Below are 18,633 nucleotides of genomic sequence, written 5' to 3'. Positions count from 1 at the left end.
AGCAGGTACAACAACCACAAGATTTAATGTTTTGAGTTTGACCCTAGAACCAAAAGAACATAACATAACGTTAACATTCATAATGAGATGCTTTTTAATAGTTAATTAAATTAAGACGATATGAATTATTTAAATAATATTAAATTAGATAGATTTTGGTAGTTAAGACAATAAGAAGAGAGCATTAAAAAATATATTTTTAAGTGAAAAAAATATATTTGAATTATCGAAGTATATGATTAGACATCAAAATTAAAATGAATTATGGAAATATATTATGTAGTTTTTTATTAGTTTATTTTTCACTTATCCAATATTTTCAAAAATGTTTTTTTATTATTATATGAATCAAATATATTCAACATTTAAACTATTCAAATACTAAATATTTAATTTTCACAATCGACATTAGATCTAAGATGAAACTCTTTATTTTGCAAAGTCTTGATAATGTGAGACTGAAATATACATGATTATTGAATATATGTTATGAGTTAGATATTGTATCAAATCCAAGAATATTTTTTGTGTGTTAGTCTTTCATATTGTTTTAATTCAATTGAATTCTCTTTTTATATTAATTATTTTCTATTTATTAATATATTGTAGGACATTTGTGTGTAAATTGACTTAGAAATTATTGTTAAATTTTATATATGAAGTTTAATTTTTTAATGTTGTAATTGAATTATATTTTAGAAAAAATGTGATATGTTTTTTGAAAGTTATAAATCAAATTTAAAAGTATATTTAATCATTTTATTTTAAATAATGTAATACTCTTCTGTTTTAATATGATTTTAAAAAAATTATAAAAAAAATATTATATTTTTATGGAATAAAATATCATATAATATATTTTATATTAAAAAAAAGTGGATAGACATAAAAATAAAATAAAAGTAATGATTAGTATATGAAAAAAAAGAAAAATAATTTGTAGAATATAAATAATGGTGTTTTAAAAAATAATTATGAATATAACGTTATATATTATGCTAAGATGAATATTAAAATGTTTATATTGAAAAGTTTTGAAAAGTGTAACATCATTTTAATTGATATGACATGAAAAAAGATGAGTTGTCAATAAATTAATCTGTGGCTCGGAATTAATATATTATAATAGATATATAAAATTTATAAAAATAGTATTAATTGATTTGATTTTTTTATATTTTAAATATTAATAAAATAACTTTTCAACATCTTAAAAATGTACATCATAATGAATTAATCAAACAAATATCAGTTTAATTTTGCCTTCTATTTTATTTTATCCTAATCACACCCATAAACTTTAGTGCAATCTAATCACAAATAATATTTTCAAAAATCCTAAAAATAACATCAACCCATCAAACTCATTTTTACGCCTTAGGACATCACACCGAAAATCATTTTCAAGGTGAAATCAACCAACACAAACATTTTCTCCTCCGAACTACAGAGCTCTAATTCTTCACCATCCAATGAATGATACGTAGGCATAAGGGCCACAATCCTTGGCAAGCACAATAATAAAAAACCCCAAATCTCATTCTTTCGCACTTTCTTAATAGTAAATCAAATTTTATAGATAAATACTCACGCCCACAGACAACTGAAATGGTTCTCATGGAGTACCATAGACGTGAGGAATGCTAATATCTCCCCTTGCATAATCGACTTCCGAACTCATATTTGGTTGCGAGACCCATCCTTTATCCATTTTCTTTTTTATTTTAGAGGGTTTTATCGACTATTTTCACTCTCCTCTCTTTTATGATGAAATTAAATAAAATTCGGTGGTGACTCTTCTGTAATGCTTTTCTTCTTTTTAGAAAGCATGATTTTGTTCATGTCGTTTAGTTCGAATCACGGTAGTGACAACTGGAGACTCTGTTGAGGGCCCAGTTTCGCTAAGCAAGTCAAACCTGGGTTAGGTTGTGTTTTTGCTTGTGCGGGGGTTTATCCATTTATTTTTATGTATATATTTTTTATTTGCTTTCTTTATACTTGTAAATGTTATCTAATTTGTGACTTGGCTTTGTGATGATGGGATACTAAAATGGATGATAATGATTACAAGATATCCCTCTGGGAAAGACTCTCTACCCGAGTCTAAGAGTAAGCTTGAGATAGGAGAGGTTGAGTAGTATTGGCCATCGAGAAGCCTTTCTCGTAACGGACATGCGATAACCTCGTTTAGAGTAGACTCTTTTAAAGGTATTGATGATCGTCAATCTTTTGGCGTAAGCATCCTTATCTTCATTAGAGTCAATGACTCTAAGAATCTTTTGTATAACATTTAACCTTTGGCCAACCTAGAAAGATGGTCGCGTAGTATAGGTCCCCGAGGAATGCTCCTCGCGAGGGTCAGTACGAAGATATCGCCCATAATAGATTTCCTTAATAGAGCTTTCACCTGACAAGTAAATTGACATAAGCGGCGGACAGTCAAGGGAGTCCATGACTCTGAGAGCCTTGTCTAAAACCCAATGTCTCAAAAGCCCTAGATCTTGCACAGTATTCTCAGATTATGAACTCGTTCTTGAGAATCGTTAAACCAATAATCTGCTCACCCATCCATCCATGCATTCATAAACATTCATACATCATAATCATAATGAACAAAGCTATTAGCATCTCGTTGTTTAACACAAGAATACAAGATATTTTACAAAACAATCATGAATCCTCCACCAAGAAAGAGTACATTCTCCTTCAGATATAAAGAGCCGCAAACTGACAGCTTAAAGTTTCTAAGTTCTAGGATTACATCCATCAAAGATAATAAGTTCCGAGCAACTTATGCAAACATCTTGGACCTTCTAACCGAGAAAGTTGACTTTGGGGTGCTCACAACCTTGGCTGAATACTATGATATCCCGCTAAGATGTTTTACCTTCCCTGATTTTCAATTGTCCCTAACCTTGGAGGAATTTGAGAGGCTTCTCAACCGATCAATCAAATACTACAACCTTTTCCCCAAGTTGGAAGAAGGCTTTACTTTGTCCGAACTAGCTTCAGTCTTGGGTATCAATGTGAACGCATTAGTGGCCAATTGGGCACCCAAAGGTACCGTCAAGGGTCTCACGAAGAAATTCTTAAAATACCATGCTTGGAAAATGATCAAAGAAGAAAAGGCCAAAATTTTTAGCACAACCTTGGCATTATTGATCCATGGAATTGTTCTATTCTCAAACATGGATAATTCCATGGACCATTTGGCAGTGGAGATCTTCATAATTGACAATCTAGTGCCCTACTTGCTAGAGGATTTCTACCATACCTTCCATACAAGGCATGAGAACAGAGGTGGAACATTCCTTTGTTGTGCTCCACTATTACATCTATGGATGAAGACTCACATTCCTCAAAGAGGACCATTTGCCTTTAGCAATCTTTAATGGCCCCAAATATTTGCCTCTCTCTCTCTGTCGGTTCTATTGTATGCTACAAGAGAGAATGGGAAACTAAGGACGTCAAATTGAGATGTGGAGGGTTCCCAAACGTCCCTCTAATAGGTACACATGGTTGCATTAACTACATCCATGTGCTACATAAAAGACAGCTTGAGCATTCCATCATGAGTCATCCCAAAGACCGAGACCTTGTGTCGTTCATTATCAATAATGTGGACCCTCTCAACCCGATTGTGAAAAACGTGAAGAGAGCTTGGACAAATATAGTCTGAATTGACCGAGAATGGGGGAAGCAAAACACCTTAGCCAAGGAACCCTACATCCTATGGGTGAAAGAGTGAGCTTGAATTGTCAAGATGCATTTCCTTTTTGACTCTTCATCATTCCCTTTAATGCCCGAACCTGAGCCCATCTTGCAAGCAGATGTTGACAAGCTTATCGATAAAATCTGAGAGCTTGAGTTGGAAAACACTCAGTTATGAGTCTAACTCAAACGTACCAAGCAACGAAACGAAGTCTTGGAAGACAAGGGTAAGCAAGTCAAAGAAAAGTTCGAGAGCAACAAGAAGAGATTGAGGGAGGTTGAAGGAAAAAGAGAATTGGTTGGTGGTGCTCTTATAGGAGCTAATTCTGAGCTAAACTTTTGTAACAACAAGTTGGGTAAAGTCTGGCGCATTATCAAGGAACTTGAGAAAACTGTAGAGTTGTCAAACACAATGAAGAAAGCGGCCAAAAAGGACTACGAGACCCAAATCCTAGAACTAAGGAATAATCTTAAGGAGTGCAAGGATCTTTTGAGCCATGAGTAGTTGGAGAGGGAAAAGATCTATCGAGGCTTCTTTCACGAGCAATTCCAACTTGGAAGAGCTTGTGAACAAATCAAGAACCTGAAGAATGGAGTCTATGACCAAGCTTGTTTGGAGATGAAAAACGATCGCCAATATTGGGAAGAGATATTCCTTGGGGAAATAACTGCAATGGCTCATATGGATGGCATAATTTAAAACCTCCAAACTCTCTATGATGAATGGAAAAACAAGTATGCAAATATGGTTGTATTGACCAATTACACTCTCCAAGACTTTCCGCAGAAATTAAAGGAAGCAGATTCGATCATGTGCCTAAAAAATTGTTGGTGTAAGCGCTAGAGGATAATACTTTTGGTACTTATATCGAATTATTTATTAATAATAAAAGGATTTTTTCTTTATTATGTTTATTTAATAAAGTCCCTATAATAGCTAGTCCGTTTAATGTATCAAGTGTGACTTAATCATGAGATCCCATTAAACATAAGGACACTTGATAACATGAAATAGTATCACATTCTAGGACTCAATTTAATTGAATTATATTATTATTTACTTTAATTTATTTCATTTTATCAGATATTACGCGGTATTTTCTTTCTATTTATCTCAGGTAGTCTATCTGAAGCACAAGTAAAAAAGGGAAGAAAAAGTGGTGCAGAAAGAAGTTTTTGGAAACAAATATCAAAAGCCAAAGCCCAGCCCAAAAAGCACAGGCGTTGTGCCTGTGGCGAGCGTCACAGAGGCTGTGACGAGCGTCACGCTATGCACACTCCTGTGACGAGCGTCACACATGGTGTGACGGACGTCACACCACTCCCCTATATTTTTGCCTTCAAAGACGTTGAGTCCTACTTGCACGCCTAACCATTCGCTGCTACGTGAAGACCTTTGAAGCGGACTACTTTTGGAAACCGTTACAGAAAGTACCAGTATAAATATCAGCTTTGCAAACCCTGCAGAAGTACCACGCCTTTTCCAGATTTCTTTGCCGTTTTTGCTTTTCCGCATTTTTCTTTTTCCAGCAGCTTAAGCATATTTTTACAGTACTACTTTTACAATTTTTATATTGTTTCTTTTGCAATTCTATTTTCTTTTCTAGCACTTGATTAATTTTTCGCACAATAGTTTCTACACCGGAAACTATTGTGTACCTTTTACTGGATCTAACCTTACGTTAGAATCCAGTTTTTTTATTCCTTCGCTTTTATTTTCCTGCCTGATTGAAGAATTCAAGAACAGATCCAACCGACCTGTGGTGGAGTGTTCAAGACTGCTATTTAATTTCTCAGGTTCTTTAATTATTGTTTGAATTTATATATGCCCTGTTTTATTGTTTATTTATATTATTTGCTTGAGATGAATCTGTTTATGCATGCTGATTTTTTAGATCTGTTTAGTATGTCTGGCTAAATTATTTAGGTATCGGTATGTAAAGTAAGCGAAATGAAGGAATCAAAACTAAGTTGGTTTAATTAAGTTTAAAATTAAAATCACTCTTTTTACGGTCTCAATTTACAGGTTTAATAACAAAGTTTTTGTACGAAAGTAAAAGACATAAAGAAGTTAAAATCAATAGAGAGAGAGTTTGAGGTTTTGACTGGACAGTGTAAATTGGACATTAATTCTAGATCAGGGCGAGGGCAATTTTTAGAGTTAATTAAATTCTAATCTTTTTCAAAAAGTATTTTTAAAGATTGAATGTGAGGACGAGAGTTAAGCATTTGAATTTAATTATATAACCTAAGTCAACAGAGCGAGAGTTTGAGATAAGGGTGTTTAAACGATAATTGTTTTCTTAAAAAGAGTTTCTACGGATTCTATTGTTTTCAAAAAGTGGTTTTTGACTTAACTATAAGTGACAGCTACGTTAATATAAAATCATAGTTTATTCAACAGAGCGAGAGTTTGAGATAAAACTTTTAATCAATAGAGTCAACTGAAAAGATTTATTTTAAAACCAAGAAACCAACGAAGAATTGATTCCCTAATTACGACGAATTACATACCGATATCCGCTTTATTGATATTTAATCTTAGATCTTATTTTTAGTTTTAGCCTTTCCCCCAAACAATCAAAGTATTACCTGCCTTAGCTTTACGAAGTAACCTTAGATAACGGTATATCGATTCATAAGTCCCTGTGGGATCGATATCTTTTAAAACTAAGCGATAGAACTGTGCACTTGCAGTTTGTACCCCAGTTTCGACTCATAAAGTCGCGATCAACACTATTCTTAAAGTATCCGTAGTCGAGCTTTGTTGTGAAATGTGATAATGTTAAAGCATTAAGACTACTATGTATATAGACTGATGATCGCATCTCATGGATCATGGATAATAAATTATCAAGTCTTAAACATATGTATGAATACTAGGAGTAATATTTATACTGGATTGACCCGCTATGAGAATACTATATAGAATGTTATGCAAAGTGTCATAATATATTCTCATGGTAATAGTGGTGTATACCACCCTTCGACCTAAAACCACTATGGACCTTAGATGTAGAGTCGAGTGCTTTATTGCTGATCAAATGTTTCCCGTAATTGGATGACCATAAAGACAGTTGATGGGAACTCCACGAAGCATGCTGAGGGACATGAGTGACCTAGATGGAATTTGCCCATCTTTCATAATAGGATAAATGTCTAAGGGCCTAATATTGAACTGGATAAGGATGACACAGTCTATGTCTTGTGTTCAATATAGACATAAGGGCAAACGGTAATTGTACGCACAAGTATTATCACAAAAGTATTTGTCATATCACATGACATTTTAGTGTCTTGGGTAGCAGTGATGTGTTTCTAGATACCGCTCATTGTTTATTATGTTAAATACGTGATTAAATATAGTTGCCAATGTCGCAAAAACCTACAGGGTCACACACAAAAGGACGAATTGATGAGAGGTAAAGTAAATAAGGAACACCGTAAGGTACGGTGCACTTAAGTGAATTGTAGGACATCGTAAGGTAAGGTGTACTTAAGTAGAACACGAAATATGGTAAGGTACCATGCGCTTAAGTGATTTTGGTATATCATAAGATATGGGCCACATACACTTAAGTGGGCTTTTTAGCTTACAGGCCACACAAGTGGTTCTATAAATAGAACCCTTGTGCAGAAGCATTTGTTCAGATAAAATTTTGTTTTTCTCTCTCTCTCTCACTCACTCACACACACACACACACACACACACACACACACACACACACACACACACTCAAAGCTTTCATTTATAGCAGCTAGCCCTGAGATTGAAGGAATCCGTTCATGTGGACTGAGTAGAGGCGTTGTCACCATTCAACATTCATGATCACTCCTTAGATCTGCATCAAAGGTTTCCATCGCCACAAGAGGTAACAATTTATATCACTGATCATGCCCATTTGTAAGGATCACTAAAGGAGAAAATTTTAATTTCCGATGCGTTTTGGATCACTATTCTCCATCAAAAACACCCATCTCGAAGTATTCAACTTTGTGAAATTCTGCAAGAAGACTATGGCGGAACTTATAACCGATATCGAAGCTCTCCGCAAGTCTCAAGGGGTTACTTTTAGGGTCTAAATTTAGTTTGCATGTTTGTTTTCAATTCAAGTACTTGTATTTGCAATTCCATTGTACTTGTACTTGTTTCCCAACAATGAACGAATGAAGCTTCTTTATGATCAACTTTGTGTGTACTTCTATATTATTTATTACAATGATAAAATGTTAAGTGTTTCTCTCAATAAAAAACACAATAACTAAGAGCTTTGCATTAATAAACAAAACATAAAACAAACAAAAAACACATTCATGCATCATTCCGCATTTCACAACAAAAACAAAAACAAGAAAAACCCATCAACGACCTTTCTTAACAGAACCCGCTACATCATGTTGACTTCTCGACATCCATACTACACTCGCAACAATCAAAGAGCAATCATGGATCAACTTTAGAAAAACCAACATGCTTTGAGAGAAGAGGTGTCCCAAGTTCACGCGCAAACGGGGAAATGGATGGAAACTATTCAAGTTGTAGCCCATGGACAAGAGACCATGCTAGAATCCAAGAGTAGATGCAACAAAGAGCTAATGTTGCTTCCAATGCTACTACTGTAGGGAATATTGTGCCTCCACAAGGAACCACTCTAGTCCAAATTCTTGTAGGGGCACCCAACAGTATCCCTCCACTAATAGTCCACCGTCCAGTCATTGAGATCGATGACCAACAAGATGCATTCTTCAGCCCAAGAACCGCTTTCTTATACGAAGCTTTTGGCCCACCTTCTAACAAAGTTGTAAGACCCCAATTTTGACCCTAAGATCCCTCATGTTATCCCATCATTTGCATTGGCTTTAGGATCACACCTTGGTATCCTCACCACCCCTTATTCATTCAGTTTGCATTGGGAGAGATCACCAAGCACTTTTAATTGTATCATACTTTATTTTCTTTTGTTTACTACCCAAAATGCCAAAAATATGTCTATGTATATCTTTGTTTCTTTTATAGATAGTGTATGTATCCGTCTGTGCCTCATCAAGCTCACAACTAGGGTATGAGACCCTCAATGCAAGAGATCAATCAAGAAAATGTTCACAATGGTTCTAAGTATCATATATGGATCCCCATGCTCTTTAATTTCCATTTTGGTCAAGAATACATCAAGAGTTTGAAGCTTGTTTGCCTTGGAAGCTCTACTTCATCTGGGTATCTTGTGTGACTTCCTCATCAAGTTTCTTCAATAATTGGTCAAAGATCTCAAGGGATACTTCATTATGCATCATCTCAAGCATATTTTATCCTACATGATCCCTAAGGAATAAAATAACTTCAAGCTTGCAAGTTAGTTCAAGGAGGTTGACTAGAGAAGTCAGCTGGTCAAATATAGGGTTCCCTAGACCCTATCTCCTACAACTTTTGTCATATGAAACTTATTTCAAGAGAACAGTTACTCTTTATGACATTCCAAACAACTTTCATGTTGACATCAAGAGCTAATTTTTCTTGTAAAGTAATTTTTTATAGTGAAAGATTATAGGTCATTTTGTATGTGCCCTAGATGGAAGGTCAACTATCAAGGACCATAACTTTCTCAACTTTTATGATATGAAGGGAATAAAAGTTTCATGATCAATTTAAATATTTATTCTCCAACTTTTATTCTATGAGAAATGTCAAACTCTACTTACAAGGGCATTTTCCAAGAGGAAACATTATAGGTCATTTTGGGTAATTACCATTGAACAAACATTTTTACTCAACTTATAAAATCCATAACTCCATCATGAAAAATCCAAATGGTTTCAAATTTATGACCAAATTTAAGAGAAAGTAAATAGCTACAACTTTGAAGAAGGAATAATTTTCATTTGAAGGTCATAGCAAAAGTTATTCAAGGTGGAAAAAGTGATCATTTGACTTTATATTTAGAAAATTTTCAACTATGTTTAATTTCTCCAACTTCCACTTCAAAATTCATCGTGATCCAAACTTCAAATGGAAAAAATTTCAACATCAAAGTTTCTCCCCTTTATGTTACCTTTCAAAAGAGTCCAAGATCATGGAATTTGGATCATATTTGAGTGACTTGCGCATGGATGAAATGCATGGCTTCATTTGGTAAGTTCCATGACCAATTTCTATTTCAGTAATGCATGACTTCATGCTATAGTTTCAGGTTGGTTTGTGCATAGTTTTGGACCAATTCCAATCATTTAATGGGCCTATCACACGCCCATGCAACCATGGACACTAGAATTTCTATTTTGGCATTTGAATGGAAGTGTGTGAAAATCAATTAGGAAGTCTATAAATGCAAATCATTCTGCTCAGAATCAAGGACCTATGGCCCAAGCTTTGACCTACAAACACTCCCACCCTCCATTGATATAATTTCTTGAAGGTTTCTCTTGAAATCGAGTTTTGATTCCCATTCTGTTTTGGAATTGAAACTCCAAGAAGCATTTTGAGAGATAAAATGTACATATCGTCAACCCCCTTTGCATCCAAATCATCTCTTAGAAGCTAGTAGAAGAAAGCCCAAGAAAATTGAGATCAAGATCGAGCTTCATCACTGCAAACAAAAGGTGAATTTTATGAAACTTTTCTTCTTCGATTCTCTCTCAATTCTCCATCATTTCACTTGGGTTTTGGTTTTCTGAAGACCTACCAATGTAGGCAACAAGATTGAGTTTCTTTAAGGTCAAATCAAAGCAACTCAATTCATACTCCTCAATTTTTCAATTTCATGTATCTTTCAATATACTTAGAATTGGAGAATTTTGAGGTCAAATTTGGATTCCTGGTGATTTTTCTTTAAAATAGTGTACTCACTTTTTATGTTTATGGAAGTTGGTGGTGAACCAGTCCGGTGAGGTCCACCGGAGAAGATAACCGGAGCCCTAACTCCGGTGATGTGGTGGCTTGTTCCTATCCATCAGATCCTCTCTCCATGTTTTAATCCTGATCATCCATTGTGATTACCATTGTTCCAATGCATTGACTGAAGCGCATGGTGGACCACAAGCGTGTGGCCATCAGATCTGCCACCTCAATTAATGAGGGAGATCTGATGGCCCGTGTTATTTCCCATTTTATTTTAATTTCTGATTTTCTATTTAATCCATTTATTTTATTTTATTCATAGAAGTTTCATTTTCAATCCAAAAAATATGGGACTTTCACCAAAAATCTTTAAATATTTTCCTCTTAGATATTTTGAATAAAAATCATTTTTTGGATTAATTTTGATATTTTTTGTGAATTAAATGATTTTTGACTTATTTTAAAATATTTTAAAATACTTTTGACTTTCCAAAAAATTTTAAAAAAATTGTCTAAGGTCCTTTGTCCTTGCTTGACCTAGGATAAATCCCTTGGACATTTATTTCATGATTTGAAGGGATTTGAGGTTTTGTCCATTTAAAATACATTTTAATTCATTTAAAAATTGATATTTATTTATTTAATTGTTTAAAAATATTGTTGAGCCATTTGATTGATCTTGTGATGTTTGACTTTCTGTTTAGCCTTGGTCATGGTTGATTTGAACTTTTATTTGACCAATACTATTGGATTTAGGGGGTTGATGATATGTACATTTTATCCCTCAAAATGAATGGATAATATTGATCAGATGAATTTTCTCTTGTGATCAATTTGGGTTTCTATTTCCCCTTCCCTCTTTATTTTCATCCCTATTCTTCCCTAATCCATTATTGACCAATGAATTCTCTTCATGTCTAATGCTAGTTGATTCATCAATGGCCTTGTGTAAGATGAATCAACATGAGCCTGACTGAGATAAGTCTTTACCACTTTATTTTTTGTGTGTGGTATGTTTTAGGAGTTTGGTTCTTTGTACCAAGTCCCTAACATGCATTAACATCCATATCTTTATTGACCGACCTCAGATAGTTGTGACTTCTACATAAGTCCAATTAAGATTGCTTAACATAGAGTTAAATATGTCCCAAAAGGCATAGAATTCATGTAAGTGAGATTGTAAGTATCCCATTCTTCATGGCATTGTGTGATAACTTGACCTTTTTTCCATTCATGAGAGCTAGTGACATACTTGTTTATTTATCCAAGTTGGAGCCCTTCTCATGGATGATGTCTTGGTTCATGAATTCATACTTATGAATGGATGGTTGAGTGTTATCCAAAGAATGACTTAAACAAATTGAACTCTTCACTAACATTTGATTAAATCAATGTTATTTTATTTCCAAGTCATTTACTTAATGCAATTTAAATTTCAGTACATTTATCATTCATTTCCATTTATATTTCATACAAGATTTTTATGTTTCAATCCTTTTCACTTTGCTCACTTGAGCCATATCTTATGATTTTATATATTGTATGCTTTTGATTTTGTTCTGTTTTTAGTCTCAAGACCTTAAAATACCTAATAACAACAAAAACCTTAAAAAATATCTTGGTGGATTGTTGGACTTGATTTCAACTTTTGGACTTAGGATAGGAAACCTTCATATGCTTTGAGGACTTGGCCAATGCCACTATCTGAGACTGAGTTATCCTTGATTGTGCCTTTCATCTGATGCAAACCTTGAGTGCTTTTTATTCATCTGTCACTTTGTATTTATGCTTGATAGTTATACTGTTATTATGTTGATATCTGATGATTGTTTCTGAGAATTTGCCAAGGAATATTTCATATGATGCATTGGAAGATTTTGAAGACTGCTAGCTATTGGTGTGCTTGCTTGGATGTTATGGTTATCTTTATTTGATGCCTTGGTCTTCATATGATTGCCTTGGATGTTTGCTTATGCTTATTGCTTGCTCAAAGGTCCGAACAAATGGGTTTCTATCTGACATTAATGTCTTGTGGATTGCATCCCATTGGTCAGTTTTTTTCAACTCTTAACTTTAATTTTTTTCCTAGGGTAGTCTCTTCATCTCCTTCCACTTCTTTAATTTCAAATCTCTCCCTCTTTTAAAAATATTATTTGCTTGTGATTTCAAACATAGACATTTTTTAATGATTAGAAACTTTGGCCTTATGCCAATGAATTTTCAAAACTTTTCTTAAATCAAACTTGTGAATGAACTTAACCATATTAACTTTAATTACAAAAGACAAAAAGAACTAACAACCCCATTCAAGTATTTGACCTTTTTGTGCCTATTCCTATTAAACTTTTGTTAAAACCAATTCACCAACTTCTTTGAAATTTTTACCACGAACTACAGGGTTTTGATCCCTCATTCTTATGTTGGTACTACGCCTAAGACCGAAAGTCTTGTCAAACACAAAAATATAATTAATGAATTCTTTTCTCATCCCCACACTCTATTTTTCTCAAACATCTTTTATACCAAAACACGTACACACATAAAAAAAAGACTCCCTAGGAATACCTAGGACACTTTGGGTGCTAACACCTTCCCTCTGTGTAACCAACCCCCTTACCTGTAATCTCTGGAATTTTATTAGTTTTGATTTGAAAACTTCTTATCTTTAGTTTTTGTTCAAACTTTTGCCCTTCTCCTTTGGAAACAATAAAAGCGCGGCGGTGACTCTGATTTTATTGACATCAAGTTTATCCATAGCTTGATGGTCATGAATTTACCGCTATAGAAATTAAGTGTCGACTTCACCAGGGAGTAGTCCTCAGTGGGTTTAGCCTACTTTTGTGTGTGTATATTTTTTTGATATTTGATGTTTGTTTTTATATACTATTTGTGGGATACTCTGTTTGTTGTGCTTGGTGATCTATGTGTGGTGAGATAAGTTCTAACCTGAACTTGAGTACAATATAAGATAGGAGGGTGGTATAGTCATGTTGGCTTTGAAGGAGTAGTCCTGAAAGAGTTGACATGATATCCCCTACTCAGTGGAGACCTCTTTGGAGTTACTGATGTCACACGAGTAAGTCGTGGATAAGCATTACTTTCTCTAATTTGGGGGTCCGAGAAGCTAAGGACCATAGAACATTTAACCCAACTTGGCCTATTTAGGACGTAGTGCGGAGAATGTTCAAGTGTATACTTGATAACATTTGTTATGTGATACTACACTCAGACGAGTTTCTCTTGAGAATACTATGGGTTGATGAGTCAGTCATCCTAACCTATAGTATCCAATATATAGGATCACGACTCTGGGAACTTTTTAGAACATGATCTACAGGTTTTTATCCTTAGTAAACTCCTTTGGGATGGTTCTTAACTCAACTCCATGCTCGTGACTCGCAACAAACCCTTTGATTCTTGGTTGATCCGATCAATCTCGTCAATATTAATGGAACTTGGGTGTTGATAAGATCAAAACCATAATCCACCAAAATGAATGATTGATCTTGATGACGACTTGATCCATCCCTTGACCTTTGTTTGTGTTTGCCTTGTATGTGATCCCCTGTGTGTGATTGTTGCATTCATGCATACATGCACGTCATATTTTCAGATCATGGATTTCAAGGAATTTTTAGATCATGGATTTCAATAAAATTTCAAGGAGGCTAAGGTCTATTTGCAAATATTTTCAAATCATGGATTATGGATGAAGGAACACAAAGATTGAAGGATTGTTGAGTGTCTTGGTGCAGTTTTATGACCATATTTACCGGTGTTTCACTTTTCCTGATTATCAGCTTGTGCCCATCTTAGAGGAGTATGTCCGTATCTAACAACGTACCCTTCAGTGGATTGTAGGAGATCCTGAGATCTCAAGTTATAGCTGAAGAGCTTCATTTGAGGAAATTTGAGATTGATGCCAACATGGTGAAGAAAGGAGGGATTCTAGGGTTGACTTCTAAGTTTCTCATTAGGAAGGCTACTACTTCTGCTCAAGATGGTAGCATGGAAACTTTTGAAGCCATATTTGTATTGCTCATCTATGGTCTAGATTTATTCCTTAACATTGGCGGTTTTTTTAATGTTAACGGCTTTAGAATCTTCCATATTAGGAATCATGTTCTGACTTTGTTGGGTGACATGTATTTCAATTTGCATTTGAGGAATTATAAGGATGGTGGAACCATTGTGTGTTGTGTTCCTCTGTTGTACAAGTGGTTTATTTCGCACTTGCCTCAGACGCCTGCTTTCTTGGAGAACAAACAATGTTTACGGTGGTCCCAGAGACTTATATCTCTCACTAATGATGATATTGTTTGGTATGATTCTGCATTGGGTAGCTTAGATATTATTGACAGTTGTGGTGAGTTCTCTAACATGCCTCTCATTGGTACGCGAGGAGAAATCAACTACAGCCTAGCATTGGCCCGTTGTCAGCTTGGGTTCCCCTTGAGAGATAAACCTAATAACATTCAATTAGAAGGTATATTCTATCAAGAGGGTAAAAATCCCCAACTTCTAAAGAGTAGAATGGTGCGTGCTTGGCACAATATGCATAGGAAAGAAAGATTTGAGCTTGGTCCATGCAACTGTGTAGCTTTGGAAGTTTACACTCTAAGGATGAAGAAGAGACCTTTGGAGCTCAAGATGTCGTACGCTTATAAGAGACCAATGTTTGTGGTTATGGTTGAGCCATCAACTCTCCCTAACCAAGATGTAGAGGAGTTGTAAGACGCACTTGCCCAAATGAAGCAAGGGAGAGACTTGTGGAAGAGTGGTTCCATGCTTTGAACCGAAAGCACGAGGAGTTACAACGTGAGTCAAAAGACCAAGATGCACTTATTGAGGTTCTTGAAGAGTGTGCAGTGAAAATACAGAGAGAGCCAGAGGATTTATTTTCCTCTAGTATGCCTAAGCCTTCCGGTGCTTGGAAGAAGATTGTTTATCCACTCGTCCTCGAGAAAGCTCAGATGCAGACAGTTTTTGAGTCAGAGATTTGACGCACCCGAAGGAAGTACACTCCCTTGGCCAATTCATCTGATGCAGTTTCCAGGGATCCATAGGATGATAGTTTCATTTTCTCTAGTATTTATATTTTGGTTTCTGAAAATTGTACTCTGTGTAATCCTTCCAAATTTTATGAATAAAAAGAGATTTTATGGTCAATTGAATTTTTATTATTTCGCACTATTATTAATTGAAAATATTTGCAAATAAGACTTCATATGTTCCTTGAAATTTAAAAGAATCAAAAACATTGCATCATTTGCATAATAGGATTCTTCAGCCAGATGTCTTATAGTTCTTCTTCTTTGTATCAGCCAAGCTGACTCATCACTATAACACTCGAGCTAATCGCTAGAGAAGAATGAAGCATCTTGAACAAGAGAACATAGAGCTTAAGGATGAGATTTCCAGACTCATTTCCTTGATGGAGTTTGTGATTGCTGCTCAGAACTAACCATCTCTGCCTCCTGCAACTCCTCCTCCTCAGAGGATTATTATTTCAGAAATCGCTTCAACGTCTGTGCTTGTTGTTGCTACTAGCCAGTCGGTGCCTACCATGGTTGCTGGATTCCCGTGGGGAATGCCACCAAACTTTGTGCCCGAAGGGTACACTCCGACATTTTCTTCCATGTCGGCATCTAGTCCGGTCCTATCTGTGCCTCCTCCTATTGTGCATACTTTTCCCCGTGCCGAGGATACCATTTATCACTCTGAGCCATCTGAAAGACCCAATGTTTATGAGAAGATGGATGAGATGAAAGACCAATTCCTAGAGCTGAGAAAGGAGTTGAACACCTTAAGAGGGAAAGATCTGTTTGGTAAAAGTGTTGCTAAGTTGTGCCTGGTACCCAATGTCAAGATTCCAATCAAGTTCAAGGTACCGGACTTCGAAAAATATAAGGGAAATACTTTTCCTCTGATTCATCTTGCCGTCTATGCTTGAAAGATGTCTACTTAGATCGACAATAATCAACTACTCATCCACTACTTTTAAGACAGTCTAATTGGTGTTGCATTCATATGGTATATAGGACTGAATAGTGCTAATGTTTGTACTTTTAATGACTTTGGCTAGGATTTCGCCAAGCAATATAAATATAATGTTGATATGGCTCCAGATCAGGATCAATTGAGATCAATGTCTCAGAAAGATAAAGAGACATTCAAAGAGTACGCCCAAAGATGGCGAGAGTTGGCTGCTCAAATTAGTCCATCCCTGGAGGAGAAAGAGATGACCAAGATCTTTTTGAAGACCCTGATTTTATTTTACTATGAACGCATGATTACTCGTGATCCTAATGATTTCACCGAAATGGTGAACATATGAATACGACTGGAAGAAGGTGTTAGAGAAGACCGATGGTCCAAAGATGAGGTGTCTTCAAGCAAGAAATACAGTGGCGGCTTCTCCAAAAAGAAGGAAGGAGAAACCAATCCATTGTCTGTACGAAGGAAAAGAAGGCCTCATGTGAGGAAGAATGTTAGACCACGTCAGCAACATCATCAAGTATCATCAGTTATTCCTGTTTTCACCAATAATCCAACAAATCAATCAATTCTCGTTCAGCAACAACATCAGCAGCAACCGCAACAACGTACCAACTACAATAACAACAATCATCATCATAATTTTGAGAGGAAGAAGGTCTCTTTTGACCATATTCCTATGACGTATGCAAAGTTATATCCTTCTTTGGTTGTCAAGAATCTGATTCAACCAAGAAATCCTCCACAAACTCCTGAACCTTTGCCATGGTGGTTCAAGCCAGACTTGCACTGTGATTTTCATTAGGGAGTTGTCGGCCATGACATTGAAAACTGTTATCCTTTAAAGTATGAGGTTCAGAAGCTGATCAAGAGTGGTATAGTATCCTTTGAGGACCGAGCACCTAATGTCAAAACCAACTCGTTGCCTAGTCATGGCAATGCTTCTATGAACATGGTAGATGGTTTTCCTGGGAATTTTAAGGTCTTTGATGTCCGTCGTATTCGGAGGTCGTTGGTAGAGATTCATAGAGATTTGTGCTTGGTAAGTGATTGTGAACATGACCATGAACGCTATGTTATTTGTAGCGTCAACCCATCAAGAGGGATATTGAGAAACTGATGGATGAAAATGTTATTCAAGTTCAGCAATCCAGGTATATGGGAAATGATGTAAATGTTATTGTACCAGTGTCCAAAACCCCCGAGCAGGTAGTTATTCAATTTGATAGCAGCAACAGAAATGTCAACAGATCGGTATCGTCGTTGGTTATACGGTTAGTGGGCCCCGTCCTCTATTCATCTGATACAGTTGTGCCTTATCAGTACAACACCACCATGATTGAGAATGGGAAAGAGGTTCCTCTTCCCGCTGCAAATTCAGTGGTGAGGATTGAAGGTGTCGTGAAGGTGACTCGTAGTAGTCGTGTGTTTGGCCATGTATCTCTTAAAGTTGTGAAAGATGTTTCAGTGCGTAAGAAAGCAGAAGTTCCTACAGTTGATCCGGTTAGTGCTCCAACTTGTTAGTCTGGTGAATTCAACGGGTTGAAGGCTAATGATGATGATGAGGTACTTCGTTTGATCAAAATAAGCGAGTTCAATGTTATGGAGCAGTTGCTCCAAACACCATCGAAAATTTCTTTGTTGTCATTGTTAATGAATTTTGAAGCACATAGAGAGGCTTTACAGAAAGTGTTGGAGCAAGCCTACGTGGAGCATGATGTTACTATGGATCAGTTCGACCATATTGTTGTCGACATTACTTCGTGTAATAACCCGAGCTTTTATGATGAAGAACTTCCTAACGAAGGTAGAAACCACAACTTAGCAGTCCACATTTCAATGAATTCCAAAGAGGACGTTCTGTCCAATGTATTGGTTGATACTGGTTCATCATTGAATGTGTTTCCCAAGTCAACTCTAGCAAGATTGTCTTATCAAGATGAGGTACAACGATGTTGTGGTAAAAGCGTTTTATGGTTCCCAAAAAAACTATCATTAGAGAGGTGGACCTTCCGGTTAAGATAGGTCTGAGTGACTTTCAAATTACTTTTCAAGTAATGGATATTCACTCGGCCTACAACTATTTTTTGGAA

This window comes from Lathyrus oleraceus, chromosome 3 (genome assembly GCF_024323335.1).
Source record: "Lathyrus oleraceus cultivar Zhongwan6 chromosome 3, CAAS_Psat_ZW6_1.0, whole genome shotgun sequence".
In the NCBI taxonomy this organism is placed as follows: Eukaryota; Viridiplantae; Streptophyta; class Magnoliopsida; order Fabales; family Fabaceae; genus Lathyrus; species Lathyrus oleraceus.
The sequence above is the reverse complement of the archived record's forward strand: the minus strand, read 5'-3'. Positions refer to the sequence as shown.